This window comes from Rousettus aegyptiacus, unplaced genomic scaffold, assembly GCF_014176215.1.
Source record: "Rousettus aegyptiacus isolate mRouAeg1 unplaced genomic scaffold, mRouAeg1.p scaffold_m13_p_3, whole genome shotgun sequence".
Lineage (NCBI taxonomy): Eukaryota > Metazoa > Chordata > Mammalia > Chiroptera > Pteropodidae > Rousettus > Rousettus aegyptiacus.
This window is the reverse complement of record NW_023416306.1, coordinates 6,777,106-6,789,450: the sequence shown is the minus strand read 5'-3', so window position 1 is coordinate 6,789,450 and position 12,345 is coordinate 6,777,106. Positions and strand designations below refer to the sequence as shown.

Here is a 12,345-nt window from a genome sequence, read left to right as displayed (position 1 = left end):
AGCCCAGGGCTGTCCGCACGGGAGCCAGCCGCATCTGGGAGGCAGGAGCCCGGGAGTGGAAATGCCGCGGGCCGGGGTGGGGCCGTGCTGGAGAAATGCTGCGTCACCTCCTACCTGGGCGGCCGGGTTCAGTCCCCTCCACTCGGCATCCTGTTCATGCAGCAGCAAATGAGCTGACAAGGAACCCGCCTCCAGGGCAGTGGCGAGGGCTCTGCGAGGCCCCTGGGGCAGGGGCTTGGCCCGGGGCAGGGACGCCTAGGTGGTCTGGACTCAGACTCGTGGGTCAGGTGGGGCCAGCGGTTGCTGCGAACCAGCCCCTCCCAGCAGGCTTTTCGAGGAACAGATAATGGGGGGTCCGCCGGTCCTCAGCAGTCTGTCACCGGTGTGGAGCTTGTGAGTGCTGACAGAGTCGGAGCAGGCGAGGTGAAGACAGCATGGGCCCCGCGAAGTAAGCAGTCCTGCAGGAGCGGGGGGCGAGGACCAGGAGGGGGAGCAGCCAGACACAGGTGTGCCCTCTCACCTGGACCGCGGCCGCGTGGAACATTGGGGGTCGCCCTTTCCTTTAAAAAAAAAAATCGGTGGTGGTGGTGGTGGCGGTACTGATGTTTGGTTACAAATCGGGAGAGAAATTTTAACGGGGGTCCCCCACCCCCACCCCGAGACACAGTGCGCCGTGCATGTCCTTGGTCCCTGGGCTCGCAGGTCCATCGCGGCCCACCGTGTTCACCACTCTCGTCTCTGCAGGGAGCCGGCGTTTCTTCTTGCCTCAACTGTCCTCAGCCCAGCGGACCTCCTCCCCTCGCCATTTGTTAGCCCCTGACCCTTTTTAGAAGGTGGTATCTTATGGGCCACAGCATTGACCAGACGGACGGGTTGGACAGGAACCCCCCCCACACCCACACCCACACACACACACACACACACACACACACATTTCTATAGTGAGGGTGAGGACGCCCACCTGCTCTGGACCACGGGGAGCCATTGTGGTGGGGCCACGGCAGGCTGGGGGCTCAGGGTCAGCAAAGGCGCAAGGGTGGAGCTGAATTCTTTTCGAGCTGCGCCCTCGGCAGCCTGGAGGCTGGCCTCTGTCCCTCTTTCCCCCTTCCTCTTCCTCTCTCTCTCTCTCTGTCTCTCTTCTCCAGGATGTGTTTATTGGAAACGTACTCAAGCCAACCGCAGGAAGCAAAGTCCCCGTCCTCACAGAGCGCACAGTCAGGGGGAGACAGACAGACAGACAGATGGGGGTGCCTGGGAAGCGCTGGGCACTGAGGGAGCCTCTGAGTGAGCCTGAGGCCGGGTAGAGCTGGGGCGGGACCGTGAGGGCGGGCTCCCTGCCGGAGAGGTGGAGAGGCGCTTCGGCCGAAACCCGCGTGACGGGTAAGAAGAAAGAATCAGTGGCGAGGCTGGAGAGGGGGTGGTCTAGGCAGAGACGGCGGCGGACGAAGGCCGTGCGGTGGGTCGCTTTCTCAAAGATGGCCCTCACCGTCTCTCCTGGTCCACGGTGAGACCGCGACACTCCTCCATGGAGGGGCAGGGCCTCTTCCTTCTCCCTTTGAACCCGGGTGGGTCTGTGCCTTGCTCGTAGCCAGCAGAACGCAGTGGCGGTGACGCCGCCTGACTTCTCAGGCTGAGAACGGGCAGGGCAGCTTCTGCCTGGTTCACCGGGACACTCTTCTTTTGGAGCCCGAGCCACGCTGGCACCTGAGAAGTCCGGCTACCCGGAAGCTGCCATGCAGAGGCCACGTGTAGCCTCAGTCCCAGCTGACAGCCGGCCTCAGCCCCCAGACGTGTGAGGAACGCTGCCTCTCTGTGACTCCAGCCCCTCGCCATCGAGCCTCCCCCCCAGCTGGAGAGGCCCCAGACACCTGAGAGAGAAGCCATCCCACTGTTCCATGTCAGAACTGCCAACGAACCCACAAGGGTATAAAAATGGCGATTTCGGGCCACTAAGTGCGGGTGGTGATTTGTCACACGGCGGTGGTAACCAGAGCAGACCCCGAGGCGGGAGCAGCTACAGGTGTTCTGTCCAGGAGCCGAGGGACGTGCCCTTGGCTGAGGAGAGATGGGGAGCAGGTGAGGCCTTGTGAGAGGTGGCACTTTATCCCAAGGGTAGTCGGGAGCCTCTGAAAGTTTTTAAGCAAGACACCGTTCCGACGCGCTTTTGTTTTCAGAAGCCCCCGTTCGATGTTGAGTGGAGCCTGGGTTGATGGGAGCTTCGGACTAGTCACCCAGAGCTGGGGGGAGATGGTCGCAGCCGTCCCGGGAGGAGAGGCGGTCGGGGGGTGCCCAGGACTTTCCCACCCTCTGGGAACAGGCACAGCCCAAGTCCCTTGAAGACAAATCTGCTTTCACAATTCAGAGCTCCAAGGGTCCCATCACGTGCGGGAGGAGCACCAGGGTGGCCTCGCCCTGACCTCTTCACGTAGCCGCTGCCCCTCTGGTGGCCGTGGGCTGTTGAGTGTGCTGCTGGGGACATTGAGCTGCAGGGTCAAACCCTAGGCCTACCACTCGGCCGCTCTGAGCCTCACTGTCCTCATCTGTGAAAACAAGGATTTGCCTCACTGGGCTGTTGTGAAAATTAAATGCGACCCGTTAAGCATAACACACAATTGGCCGGCACGCAGTACGTGTTCAGTGAATGTTGGCTGTAGTCATCTTTATTAACTCCTTCGCTTGGCCGTGAGCCCCCTGTGCCCCGGGGCATGGGGAATGGCCCGTGGAGCGGAGTGGACACATGGTGGCTCACCGGGGAAGCGGGCAGCGAGGAGCTGAGGCTCAGAGTCACTAACTGGGCAGCCTTCTGGCTCTCTCTCAGACTTTGCGTCCTCATTTTAGGAAAAAAGAAAAAAGAAAGAAATGGTAACGGTCCTCGGGGTTAGCGTGCGGGTTAGAATAACACACCGGGGCTCCCCGCGCGGCGAGGCCTGGCCTTCGGCACCCGGCACGCGCTCAGGAGACGCGGGCTGCTCGTCCCTGCCCCCAGCGTCCTTGTCATCCTCCTCCCTCGATGGCGCCCGGGTCTTGGAGTCCCCCCGACCTCGAGGAGCTCCATCCTCACAGGTCCACCGGCCCGCCGGACCAGAGCACCATGTAGCTAAAGCATTCGACGAGAAGGGAATTTTCGGTTTTCTTTTTTTTTAGAGTTTTTATCAGGATGAAAAATGTCTGAGGTTCGCACGGTGTCAGAACACAGAGCATCCTGAGGATGCGCCACGGTCTGCGTGAGTGATTTCACGTGCCGCCGCGTCGTTACCGTTTCTTTCTGCCGTCGTTGGCAACGCGGAGATGTCGTACTGAGATGCTCTGTACGAGACAGGAGTGCGTGGGGGGCCGTGCAGAGTCTCGGCGCCGTTTCAGGCTTCGCATATCCCAAACCGACGTTTTTTTGCCCTTTTAGAACTTTCTAAACACCATTTTATTGCCTTCTGGCCCATGTCATTCCTCATAAGACACCAGCTCTCTTCCTTCTTGCTCTTCCTGTGTCCATGATGGTTTTTTTTTCCCACTCTGACTTTTTTAAAGATTTCTCTCTATCTTTAACTTTTAGTAGTTTGACAGTGGTGTGACTAGATGTGTGTGTGGGTTTTTTTTTTTCTTTATATTTATTCTACGTGGGATTCATTGAGCTTCTTAGATCTATGGGTTGGTCATTATTACTTCAAGTATTTCTTTGGCCCAGTCCTCTCTCCCCTCTCCTCTGGAACTCCATCTACACACTGGACGTCGTCCCACTGGTCACTGAAGCTCTGTGCATTTTTTTTATTTTAATCTCGTTTTTCACTCAATTCTTCAGTTGGGATCTTTTTTATTACCTGTCTTCAAGTTTGCCGATTCTTTCTTCTATAGCATCTAATTATTCATTTCATTCAAAATATGTTTTATGTCAGGTGCTATATGTTTTAGTCCTCGAATTTGCACTTGGTTTATTTTTATAAGTCCTGTCTCTCTCTCCTCCCTGCTCTTGGTCATAGTCTGTAAGGAAATGTCAGTCCCAATAATTCATAGATTGGTTGAGCTCAGTGTACCCACTGGGGCACCAGAAGGTGGCAAAATGTATTGTCCCCACGAGCCTCGTTAGAGCACCTTATGTAGCTGCATGTGAGGCACTAATCATCAAGCTCAACATTTTATGGGTATTTTTTTTTTTTTTTTTGGCCTCTGGGCAGTGTTACCATTCTGTTCTACTAACAAGAAGACAGAAACTTGGCAAAGTGAAGTTCCTTGCACCAGGCCACATAGCTAGGAAGTGACGAGACTGGGGTTAAGACCTACATCAAAGCCAGCAGGAACACAGTCGTCCTGGGAACAAATCGCCTTGCTTCAATTTTAACCCCCTTTTTCTTGTTTTAACGTCTCTGAAATCAAGATGCATCTTAAGGTTAATAGCATGTCAGGGTTTCATTGGCAGCATTTTTTGTTTTTTACTAGAATATGACGTATTTATTGGTTGATGACTTCTCAGATGTGAGGAACTTTGGCAGTTTTAGTGATCAGGGCTCCAGTGAAGTTGACCCATGGTTAAGGGACATGGCGCAGGGTCCCTCCTCTCCTGGTCTGCTGGTCTTGGAAAGGCCTAGGGGAGTGTCCGAGCATCAGGAAGCCCGTGGAACTGCCAAGAGCCTCTGTCCACCCAGATTTAATGAAACGGCTGCCTCTGAGCTGATAGTGGACCAGCTGGTCCTCTTCTCTCCTGGAGGTGTTGCGGTCAGGTCCTGTGACTCGCTGCCCCATGCCTGGCTGGGAAGCCACGTGTCTCCTGGCCCTACGACAAGTCAGGAGACTGGCATTTACGTGAGGATTCCAAGGCGGAGCTGCTGGCCATCTTGTGCTGACCAGTGTCCTGGGGGATGCCCAGGCAGCCTGGAGAGCCCTTTGTAGACACTACCTGTCACGGGGTTGCCAAACGAATGTTAGCGCAGCGCGCACGCTCAGTCACGGAGCGGCTCTGAGAGCCTGCCGTTAGCTCATGCATGATCCACTTCATTCCTGACTTCTCAGCCCACTGCCAGGGGACGGAGTCAGGGCAGTGCCGCTCGAGTCTGGAGATCACTTAGCAGTCAAAGACATTTGCTGTTCAGTCAACAAATATTTATTAAGCCCCATCTGAGCGCCAGAGTTTGGGCTCCAGGTCAATTTACTCAAGGCCAATTTGCTGAGACTTTAGTTGCCTGGTTTTCATTTTGTCATCATAACAGTATTTTAAGGAATGTTCGTTCGGTCTGGTCCCTGTGTGCTCACGCTGCAGCTGATTCTGGGCCCATCCCCAAGCGGGGTTGGGGGGGCCGAGGAGAAGAAAGAGGAGAGACATAGTTTGCTCATTTTCTTTGTATCTTCATAATAAAAACTTTACAGGAAATTTCTGAAGCTGTTTAAAATCATCCCCATCCTACATAAATTTTTAAAAAATTGTTGCTTCTGGAATGTTGTGTGCGTCACACAAGACCTTCGTCCCTAACAGGAGACGAGGGGCCGAGGGCAGTTTTAGGGTCAGTGAAGGGCGACTCCGGCCCCCTTGCAGATAACCTGCCGAAGTGCTCATCGCAGGGAGCAGCGAGCTGTCAACGGCGTTGCTTCTCTCTCCCGGGGCCCACGGAGGCGGCCGGCTGGGCAGATGAACGAGGCCTCTGACGAGAGCCTGGTGGAGTGAGCGTCCCACGCCTGAGGCCTGGGTAGAGTCACCAGGCAGAGGTGCTGGTGCTGGTGCTGGTAGGGAGGTGGGCAGATGCCATCAGCGGGCCGAGGGCGGAGCCCGGGACCACCTCGTTCCAGGCTCCGTCCAGAGCATCTCACTCGAGGCCGAGCACAAAAACCCACGTGATCCCTGCCTGTTGAACAGCTACACAGGAAGGCTAGCCTTCAAAACGTCGTCTTCTAATGCAGGGTCCTGGGATCGAGGGCAGCAAGGAGTGCCACTTGGGAGTCTGACTGGAAAGAGAAGGGAGAGGAGACCCAAGGAGAGAAAGCCCGCTGCCCCGACGCCATGCGGTTGCATCCAGGCCACCGAGGGTCCCAAGCTGGCTCTGGGGGTCCCGAGTAACTCCCCGCTCCACCGCTCTGGCTCCGAGGTGCCCTTCTCCCCCTTTCCACTGTTCCATCCGCCAGGCAGGCGCGGGAAGGTCGGCGTCGCTGTGTCGGGCCGTCCCGCCAGGCGTGGGTGACGCCGCAGGGGGACGGGTGTGCACGCGTGTTCCCGGCAGGCGCGGGCGGCAGACGGTGCCGTTCCCTGTGTCAGCCCCTCTCCCCGCGTGGCACAGCCGGCTCCCAGGCCGCTTTGCCCTGTGTTCCCTCCCTCGAGCCTCCCGGCAGGTCGGGGGGCGGGGGAGGGCAGCGATGATTCTCCTTCCGTCTGCGAGGGCAGTGCCCCGGGCGTGGCTCCGACTTCGTCCACCGGCCCCAGGCACTTCGCTTTCATGAAGAATGTGAAAATCCATCTTCTATGACTGTGTCGTATAAAGACAGATACGTTCATATTACGTACCAAAGCATTTTCTAACCTAAAACTTCACTTTCCTTTCTCATTTTAAAAGGAGTAAACGTTGTCACAAGCCCCTAACGGTTTCGTGAGCCCCAAGCACCGTGGCCACTGTGCCTGACGGGGTCCCTGGCCCTGACTGTGAGCTCCCACCCCCTCACCCACGAATCCAAATCCGGAAGCTCTAAGACAGACAGCGGGCCTTTTATAAAAAGTCCGGCACAGATTTATTGGGCGGCCGAATCTGACCCGGATTGACGTGAGGTTCTGTGCAGTGTTCGAAGAGCTCATGCCACCACCCCCCTCGTGTTTAGACGGAGCTGCCCCGAGCACACGTGGCCCATGCAGCACATGACGGGCCGCCCGCCTCATGAATCATTTGCTGCAGATCTAGTCTCCTCTCCTGGAACGAGGGTTCCCCGAGGTCAGGGCCACGTGGTGTTCGCTTCACGGATGCAGATACCAGCCCTGTCTCTTGAAATCCGTCGTTTCCTTTTCCTTAATGAACCCACAGGGAGCCGCCACTCACAAATGTGTTTATAGCTGGGACCCAGCTGAGTGCGAGTGCGGGAGGGTCCCTCCATAAGCAGATGTGAGGAGGGTGTGTGCACTTGGGTCCCTGGGGGAAGAGAAGGGAGACGCCTACATGGGAAATCACAGCAGCGACAGCAGCGGCCGGATGTTAACCGGGTGCCAGGCACTGCGCCGAATGCTTACGTCAGCGACCTTATTTACTCCCACAACTCGCTGTGGTAAGGACCATCCTTGTCCTCCTCTTAGAGCTGAGGAAAACAAGGATCAGAGACGTAGAGTAGCTTCCCCAGGGCCACACAGCTGGGCAGTGGTGGAGCGAAGGCCCAGGCCTGCAGGCCTCAGGCTGTGTCCACCGTGGTGATACCAGCATGGTGGCTGGATCCAGCCTAGCTCCCACAGGGCAGCTCTGAGCCTCAGGACAGCACGGGCTCTTGGCAGAGGCTGGGGGAGCTGTCTTCAGGCCACGCGGTGAGACCTCGGGCTCCAGCCGTGCTGAGTCGGGAGACTAAGGGCCAGGTGATAAAGTGCCACGGATACGAGCTTGGCCTGTCCGAGGACTGGAATGGCCAGTGTGACCAAGCAGTGAGGGCGGGGGGCGGCGGGCGAGCGAGGCAGGCCGGGGCAGGCCCCGTGGGCCAGGTGAGCGCAGCGGAGGCCCCTGGGGGCTGCAGGCCGGCCACGACGCGCTCTGGTTTGCATCTTCTCAACGTCCCTCTTGTCGTTAGATGCAGAATGGTCCAGGGGTGGAAAAATTGGAACTGGGAACTCCACCAGGAAACTCGAGGGGCCGTCCAGGTGAGGGGCGAGGAGACGGGCACTGGGGCGGCGTCGAGGACACAGTGACCCGTGGCCGGGCGCAGGATGGGCTTGGGAAGAAGAGCTGACAGGAACTCGGCGTGGCTGACACGGAAAGGATCCAGCCGTAGCCTGTCGCGCCGTGAAGGTCCCCACGTAGAGCTCTGTGGGGCCCCACGGTCAGGACCACAGCCAGCGCTGACGGCTGGGCAGTGTCGGGCACCATTCCCCAGGAGCGTGGGGGAACAGAAAGCTGGGGTACGCAGACCCCGCCCCGGCCGCTAACGGGCGGCTCGGGGCTGGGGTCCCTGGGCCGAGGACGTGCTGCACACTGCAGCATGGCTGCTCGCGTGGCCCTGCGCATCCCACCCTGGAGGTGGCTCCTGACGCGGCCTGCCGGGGAGATGGAGCTCAGGCTCCCCTTGGGCTTGCCGGAAGTTGTTTTCAGCACGGCACCCTAGCTCCGCCGACCCAAACGCAGAACGGGCGACTTTGCAGCAGAGAGAGGCAAGAACTTTGCCGCTGCGGCCCCTGACAATCAGAACGGACTATTTCCGCATCTTTCCAGGTTGGAGATTCTCAGACCTGCTCCGGGCTCTCTGACTAGTGGGCCTGGGGTGGGGCCACTCAGGGCCTCCACTCAGGCCCGGCAGGGAGTTAGGGCAGCAGTGCAGGAGGCTCGCTTCTGCCCCGCCAGCCTCCAGACCACCCTCTGCCCTCCGTCTCACCCTCACTGGGCTGGGCCAGGTAAATCCCAGCTCTGAGGCCGAAGCCCTGCAGGGCAGGGGTCAGATTTCCACACTGCTCTTTATCCTCCCGGTTGCTGGCCCAGATCTGCTCTTCGGCACCCCGCCCTGTGCCCAGAGGCCGACCCGCATGGATTGCCTCAGTGGATTCCCCGGTGGCAGGTGCCGACAGGAGATGCATGGGTAGGATGAAAGGAATGATGGACGCGTGGCAGGCTCCCCACTGCTGGACCGTGCCTCGGTGGTGTGAGTTCTACCACGGGCTGGGTTTGAGTCCTGCCTCTACCGCTCGTTAACCACGTGACTTCTGTAATTTACGCATCCTCTGTGCGTCTCAGTTTCCTCATTTAAAAACTGGGGATAATAATACCACCCTCCCAGGACGGCCGGGAGGAACAGGTGAATGACGAGAGCACGGCTCCCCCGTGCCCGGCACACAGCCGGCCAGGTCAGCGCTGGCTCCCTCCCGTTACTCACCTGCAGCCCTATTAACACATCCGGGTCCTCTGAAGACCACGCGGTTGCTTCGTATCTCTCCCGATGGCCTCCCGTAGTTATCCCTTTAGTTTGCACATCTGTCACTGTCCCCAGAACCGCAGCTGCAGGACCTCACAGTTCTTCAGCCAAAACAGTGCCTTCTTGCCCATGCCTTTGTCCGCGGGCTGTGAACGAAGTCAGCTTAACCAAAGAAAATCACCCTCTGAACAGGGCGGGAGAGGCCGCTTGGGGACAGCGCCCGCGCACGCCCCCCGAAGTGCCGCATGACATCGCGGGGCCTGTGCCGATCTCACAGCCACCCCCTGAGGCAGGTTCTCTGATTGTCTCCCTGTCATCAGGTGCGGAAACCGAGGCTTAAGAAGTTAACCGACTTGTCCAGGGCCAGACGTGAGTGAGTGTTAGCGGGCCGGCGTTGAACTCGGGCGGTCTGGGCCAGGAGCTGCCCTCTCAGCCGCCGTCACGGGGAGGCCTCAGCAGTGCCAGCCCCAGGCACCAGGTCGTTGTGGATAGTCTGACTGACTGGAAAGCTGCTCTTTAAACATCCAACGTTTTAATTTTTGTGTCCATTCTCATTAAGCTTTTCATAAAGACACACGTGCCCGTGCACATGCGCACCAGCCTCTGTCAGCCTCGGCCAGTCACCCTGCCAGCCTCTCACCTCGAGGGGACCAGCTTCACTGTGGGCCGTCGGGCGGAGGGCCCTGTAAACAGAGCCCTGAACGGCCTGCCAGCCCCAGGCAGCCGTGTCTGGCTTTCCAGCTCTTTGCTCCATGGCAGCAGTCCCTTGCCTTCTGGCCCCTCGGCCCTCTCCTAAGCTGTGGCTTCTCAGCAGCCACGGTCCCAGAAATCCAATCGAATGATTTGTAAGTGAGAGTTGCGGCGCTATGCGAGGAGGTCCCGTGAGACTCAGGGCCTGCACTTGCTCACGTGGGTCTGGGGTGCTCAGGGGGCTCTGGGCTCTTACGAAATACCTGCCACACGCGACACACTCACGCTGCGCCCAGCGTGGTCGGGGGGCCTTCTGCGTGGATCGTTCCCTTGAGTCCTCAGAAGCAGAACCTTCCAGGAGAGGCTCACTTCGCCGTCTCCATTTTACGTGGTGAAGTAGCTCAGGCTCAGAGAGGCTGGCGGAGGGGGCGGGGGTCTGCCCACAGCCACACAGCCCATAAGCGGCAAAGCCAGGGTTCGGACCTGGGCCCGCTCGAACGCAGAGTTCACAGTTGGAAGACTTTAAGCTTTCCAGCTTCCCAGAAGTGTGGAGAAGTGTGAGGTTGGGGAGCTTAGGGAAGCTCCCGACCCCCATGTCTTCATTCATGGGATAATGCTGTTTATTCGCAGAGTGATCATGAAGGTTAATTGAGATGTTGTGTGCTTGACACATAGGAGGCCCTCAGTCAGTGTCGGGTCCTTTGCACTGAACTCTTCGGTGGCTTTTAAACCTCAGTGGCTTCAGAATCGCCTGGGGGCTTTCGTTAGAACACAGTCTGCCAGGCCCACTCCGGAGAGCCTGAATCTTTAGGTCTGTGGTGGGGCCCGAGAATTTTCATGTCTGACAGGTTCTCATGGACCACACTGTGGGAGCCGCTGCTGGAGACAGATGAGTCTGCCAAGAAGGTCAGTCCAGGGCGGCCCAGCCGTGACCGTCCCCGACTTCCGGTTCACGTGTGTGCAGATGCCAGCGAGGCACCAGGCAGGGAGCGTGCGGTCTGCCTCTTCCCGGCCGTTTCCTGGGAGCTGGCTCGATGTCTTTGGTCTCATTCTTTCCTTCACCTCCACCAAAATGCCCGAGTGTCCCTGGCCTGGGAAACTGTAAAAATGAAAAGCAGCATGTTGACCTCTGGACTGTGAAACAAGGTTCGTTCGACTGTCGACAAAAGAAATGTCCACACCCGTAGAGAATTTTTATGAGTCGATTTGAGCCAAACTGATGACAATCGCCAGGAAGCAAAATCTCAACGACTGAGAAAACGCTCTGGAGAATGGCAGTTTTGCGGCTTATTTTATACATTAGAATATGAGGGGAGACGTAAGGAGGGCCACGTGAAATTCGTGGGCGGTAGGTTAAGGGGGTGGGGGAGAGCCAGGCGGGGGAATCTCTGGGATTGGACCGAAAAGCAATATAGAGAAGCGCCTCTTTGTCATTGGCAGGCACAGGACAGTTAACAGCGAACATGTGTGGCACATAGAGGCGGTAAGCGAGCAGTAACATGCCAGCGAGGCGGTCTGTGGTCTCGGCACTCGGGCCAGGTCCTGCCTCGAGGGGTCTGGAAAGGAAGATCGCGCTGACATTTGAAAGGCCTGTGATCTTAGATGCAAAAGGACAGTAGCCAGGCTGACTTAAGGTGAAGATCGACCTTTGTCAAGAAAGCGACGGGCCTAGGATGTGACCACCCACCCCGACCGCCTTCAGTAGGGATTTTTATGTTCACATCATCCTGTGTGGTGACTTCCGGTCTCTGCGTTTGTAGGGCCCGCCATGCAGGCCTCCCCCGAGCTCGTCGGGTTTAGTACGTGTCCCCTTTTTCGTCCACACAACCAATTTCATTAACATGTCTCTGATTTCCAATTATTTTCATACTATGGAATAGGAAATCAAAGGCATCTGGAAAGATAATAAATCATCTTGCAGAAATAACTTTTGGTAATTATCCCTTATCCCCCAAAAAACCTTCTGAAGCATTACTCAGGCCGGGTAGACTTTCTTTCACACTTGCAATTTTAGGTTTATTTATATGATGATATGATTGCCGTTCTGCTTTCCCCCAGCAGGCTGCAAGGGTGGGGCAGGTCACCTTGCCACCTCCGGGTCTCCAGTGCCCAGCACAGCGCCTGGCACCCAGCAGTGGGTATTCAGCTGGCATCGCTGGTTGCGCAGTGGTGGGTGCTAGGGTTAGAGGGGCCCGGGTTTGAGCCTGAGGCCTGCGCTTCCTAGCCGACTGGCCCCAGGCAAGTAACTTATCGTTTATACTTTTGTTTCTCGCTTTCTAAATTGGGGATGATAAAAATAATATCGATATGTTACAGGGTTGTCATGAGAATTAAACGATAACGTGCTACCCAAACTGCCTGCCACGTCATCAGGGCTTCGTTTCTTCCCTCCTTCATCACCATCTTCATTGGCAGCATCATCCTTCCAGGCAGGCGGGTGAACTGGTACAGAGCGTGGGCTCTCGACTCAAACCCGCGGGTTCCGATCCCAGCTCCGCTGCGTGCGAGCTGTGTCGGTACAGAGCGTGGGCTCTCGACTCAAACCCGCGGGTTCCGATCCCAGCTCCGCTGCGTGCGAGCTGTGTCGGT

General features: G+C 57.5%; 1 protein-coding gene across 10 annotated transcripts in view; it reads left to right on the top strand.

Moving 5' to 3' along the window:
* RALGPS1 (Ral GEF with PH domain and SH3 binding motif 1) overlaps window positions 1-12,345 on the top strand; it is a 240,160-nt gene that overhangs the window by 158,909 nt on the left and 68,906 nt on the right. The window lies entirely within an intron of this gene.